Raw genomic sequence first — 5179 nt, 5'->3', positions numbered from 1 at the left:
AATTTTCATATAGATACTAAGTTTATGAATTCATACAAGTTAAAAATTTTCATATAAATACTAAATAATTTTCATATAGGTACTAAGTTTATGAATTCATACAAGTTAAAAATTTTCATATAGATACTAAATTTATGAATTCATACAAGTAAAAAATTTTCATATAAATACTAAATAATTTTCATATAGATACTAAGTTTATGAATTCATACAAGTAAAAAATTTTCATATAAATACTAAATAATTTTCATATAGATACTAAGTTTATGAATTCATACAAGTTAAAAATTTTCATATAAATACTAAATAATTTTCATATAGATACTAAATAATTTTCATATAAATACTAAATAATTTTCATATAGATACTAAGTTTATGAATTCATACAAGTTAAAAATTTTCATATAAATACTAAATAATTTTCATATAGATACTAAATAATTTTCTTATAGGTACTAAGTTTATGAATTCATACAAGTAAATAATTTTCATGTAAATACTAAATAATTTTCATATAGATACTAAGTTTATGAATTCATACAAGTAAAAAATTTTCATATAAATACTAAATAATTTTCATATAGATACTAAGTTTATGAATTCATACAAGTTAAAAATTTTCATATAAATACTAAATAATTTTCATATAGATACTAAGTTTATGAATTCATACAAGTTAAAAATTTTCATATAAATACTAAATAATTTTCATATAGGTACTAAGTTTATGAATTCATACAAGTAAAAAATTTTCATAGAAATACTAAATAATTTTCATATAGATACTAAGTATATGAATTCCTACAAGTAAACAATTTTCATATAAATGCTAAATAATTTTCATATAGATACTAAGTTTATGAATTCATACAAGTAAATAATTTTGATATAGGTACTAATTAATTTTCATATAAATACTAATTGTATGAATTCATACAAGTAATTAATTTTCATATAAATACTAATTAATTTTCATATAGATACTAATTTTCATATAAGTACAAAAAATTAAAAAAAAATAAATGTTAAGCTATTTTTGATTTTGTAATATTTCTTATAAGCATAATGCTCGTAGAAAATGATATAAATTACTTGTGTATATATGAATTTAAAACTTTTATATGGTTAAAAAGATTTTTTTTTCATTTCGGGTTGGTGAGGTGTACGTGGCAGAAAACATATATGTTGTATGAAACTTTGACATTAGTACTTGTATGAAAATTTTAATACTAGTATGAAATTGCATACTTAGTACTTATATGAAAATTTTTTTCATATAAATATAAAAGTATTTAAGTGTAATATATAAATGAAAGCAAAAAAATGTATTCCTGGTTTGCCACAGTTGGTTTAAATAGAAATAATTTTGTTAATAATGAAATGTTATTAATTGAGATTATTCTTCTATACCTAACATAATGTAGTCGTTTTTTTTTTTTAATTTAACTTTTTTTGGGGTTTGCTCTTCTATTCACATAAAATATATGTGGGTAAAGAATAAAATTCAATAAAGTTAAATATTTATATTATTACGCTCGAATACTTTCATATCATATATGAAATAAAATGAAAAATAATTGAATTGAAATTATTAATTTCAAATCAAAAGAAAAACGTATATACTCTTAAAAAAAGATATATACACTATATGCATTGAAATAAAGTAAAATGTATAAAAAATGATATTATTTGAAAGTTTTACAAATACAAGAAGAAACATCGTCCTTACATTAATAATTATATTATATATGTATAGAGAACGAAAATTCTTTCTCACGATAAGATACAATATCTCCAAGTCCGAATAAGACCGCAATAAATAATACAATAATATGAAATTTAAATGAAATGAAGTAAATTTTTTAATCGATCATAGTAGAAGAACTTTCATAATTATTTATTGTCGCGATTTCGTTCTTCTTTGCATTTTGTATATGTCGTGTACTTAATTTTCAAATATTGAAAATATCATTATAAAAATTTATATAGTATAAAAAATATTATTCTGGTTGATCCTGCCAGTAGTTATATGCTTGTCTCAAAGATTAAGCCATGCATGTCTAAGTACAAGCAAATTAAAAGTGAAACCGCAAAAGGCTCATTATATCAGTTATGGTTCCATAGATCGTTAACAGTTACTTGGATAACTGTGGTAATTCTAGAGCTAATACATGCAAAATAAACACGGACCTTTTGGAACGTGTGCTTTTATTAGGCTAAAACCAAGCGATCGTAAGATCGTTATATTGGTTGAACTCTAGATAACTTGCAGATCGTATGGTCTCGTACCGACGACAGATCTTTCAAATGTCTGCCCTATCAACTTTTGATGGTAGTATCTTGGACTACCATGGTTGCAACGGGTAACGGGGAATCAGGGTTCGATTCCGGAGAGGGAGCCTGAGAAACGGCTACCACATCTAAGGAAGGCAGCAGGCGCGTAAATTACCCACTCCCAGTTCGGGGAGGTAGTGACGAAAAATAACAATACAGGACTCATATCCGAGGCCCTGTAATTGGAATGAGTACACTTTAAATCCTTTAACAAGGACCTATTGGAGGGCAAGTCTGGTGCCAGCAGCCGCGGTAATTCCAGCTCCAATAGCGTATATTAAAGTTGTTGCGGTTAAAACGTTCGTAGTTGAATTTGTGCTTCATACGGGTAGTACAGCTATAATTGTGGTATGTACATTACCTTATGTATGCAAGCGTATTACCGGTGGAGTTCTTATATGTAATTAATACAATGTATTTTTAATATATTCCTCCTATTTAAACCTGCTTCAGTGCTCTTCATCGAGTGTTGTTGTGGGCCGGTACAATTACTTTGAACAAATTAGAGTGCTTAAAGCAGGCTCCAAATGCCTGAATATTTTGTGCATGGAATAATGAAATAAGACCTCTGTTCTACTTTCATTGGTTTTTAGATCAAGAGGTAATGATTAATAGAAGCAGTTTGAGGGCATTAGTATTACGACGCGAGAGGTGAAATTCTTGGACCGTCGTAAGACTAACTTAAGCGAAAGCATTTGCCAAAGATGTTTTCATTAATCAAGAACGAAAGTTAGAGGTTCGAAGGCGATCAGATACCGCCCTAGTTCTAACCATAAACGATGCCAGCTAGCAATTGGGTGTAGCTACTACTATGGCTCTCTCAGTCGCTTCCCGGGAAACCAAAGCTTTTGGGCTCCGGGGGAAGTATGGTTGCAAAGCTGAAACTTAAAGGAATTGACGGAAGGGCACCACCAGGAGTGGAGCCTGCGGCTTAATTTGACTCAACACGGGAAAACTTACCAGGTCCGAACATAAGCGTGTAAGACAGATTGATAGCTCTTTCTCAAATCTATGGGTGGTGGTGCATGGCCGTTCTTAGTTCGTGGAGTGATTTGTCTGGTTAATTCCGATAACGAACGAGACTCAAATATATTAAATAGATGCTTTCAGGATTATGGTGTTGAAGCTTATATAGCCTTCATTCATGAGTTAATCTTGAATGTGCAAGTGTTTGAATGTGTTTATATAAGTGGAGCCGTACCTGTTGGTTTGTCCCATTATAAGGACACTAGCTTCTTAAATGGACAAATTGCGTCTAGCAGTAACGAGATTGAGCAATAACAGGTCTGTGATGCCCTTAGATGTCCTGGGCTGCACGCGCGCTACAATGAAAGTATCAACGTGTATTTTCTAGACCGAGAGGTCGGGGTAAACCGCTGAACCACTTTCATGCTTGGGATTGTGAACTGAAACTGTTCACATGAACTTGGAATTCCCAGTAAGTGTGAGTCATTAACTCGCATTGATTACGTCCCTGCCCTTTGTACACACCGCCCGTCGCTACTACCGATTGAATTATTTAGTGAGGTCTCCGGACGTGATCACTGTGACGCCTTGTGTTTCACGGTTGTTTCGCAAAAGTTGACCGAACTTGATTATTTAGAGGAAGTAAAAGTCGTAACAAGGTTTCCGTAGGTGAACCTGCGGAAGGATCATTATTGTGTTCCTATCCGTAAATATTATAAAAAAAAACAAACAAACAAAAAAATAATAAAAAAGAAAAATTATTTTCTTTTTTTTCTTTTTATTCATTTATTTGAATGTTTTTTTGCTTTTTTTTTACTCCTTATATTGTAGTATAATGAAAATTATATCGCATACATTGTATTTGAACGCAACAAACCTTTAAACATATATAGTTGTACTTATTATTTATAAAAATAATATAAATGATAAGTTAATTTGTTCTCATTAACGTGTAATTCCTTAAAAATTTATAGTAATTAAATAAAATGTAATAAAAAAGGAATTACTGTTTTTGTTGGACTAAGACATGCGCAACTTGTAAATGTTTGGGTTGAAAATTACAATTTATTGAAAGATGTTTTAAAATAATTTATATAATATACGAAAACGAAATGTTATTCTTTCAATAAATTAAAAACTCTTGACGTTAAATTAAAATAAACAAAAAATTATCACTCTAAGCGGTGGATCACTCGACTCATGGGTCGATGAAGAACGCAGCTAACTGTGCGTCATCGTGTGAACTGCAGGACACATGAACATCGACATTTTGAACGCATATTGCAGTAAATGCTGTTATGTACTTTAATTAATTTTAAAGTGCTGCTTGGACTACATATGGTTGAGGGTTGTAAGACTATGCTAAATTAGTTGCTTATTCTTTTAGTCAATTAAAAGAATTTAAGCACATGGTATATTACTGGATTGTATTTTTCAATCCATAATATTAATAGCATAACAAGAAATATAGAAAATATATTCTTGAACACCTCATATTTGAACGAAATTTTATAATAAATAAGAATCTTAGTATTCCCAAAAACAATAAAATTTCAATATTATTTCAAATAATATATACATTTAGAGGAACGTCTAGCATAAAATATTATTTTATTATAGGATTGTCTTTAAATGTAAAAAAGCAAGAAAATAATATTGTTGTTATAATGAAAAGTAGTACGTACGGGATGAAAAGATTGAATATTTATTATTAAGAAAATTATTGGTGTTAAGAAATAATTATGTATGTTTCTTTAAAATAGCAAAAAGCTAAAATATAAAATAAATATAAATATTTTTATACAACCTCAACTCATATGGGACTACCCCCTGAATTTAAGCATATTAATGAGGGGTGGAAAAGAAACTAACATGGAT

General features: G+C 28.9%; 1 non-coding gene and 1 pseudogene across 1 annotated transcript; both read left to right on the top strand.

Annotated features, from left to right (window-relative positions):
• Positions 1-2003: 2003 nt before the first annotated feature.
• Positions 2004-3993, top strand: LOC128923293 (small subunit ribosomal RNA). The gene has a single exon (XR_008472260.1). It is a non-coding gene; the product is annotated as a small subunit ribosomal RNA (ribosomal RNA).
• A 481-nt stretch (positions 3994-4474) lies between these two features.
• LOC128923226 (5.8S ribosomal RNA) lies at positions 4475-4653 on the top strand (annotated as a pseudogene).
• The last annotated feature ends 526 nt before the right edge of the window (positions 4654-5179 follow it).

This window comes from Zeugodacus cucurbitae, chromosome X, assembly GCF_028554725.1.
Source record: "Zeugodacus cucurbitae isolate PBARC_wt_2022May chromosome X, idZeuCucr1.2, whole genome shotgun sequence".
Classification (NCBI taxonomy): Eukaryota; Metazoa; Arthropoda; class Insecta; order Diptera; family Tephritidae; genus Zeugodacus; species Zeugodacus cucurbitae.
Note: the sequence above shows the minus strand (reverse complement) of the source record. Positions and strands in the feature narration are given on the sequence as shown.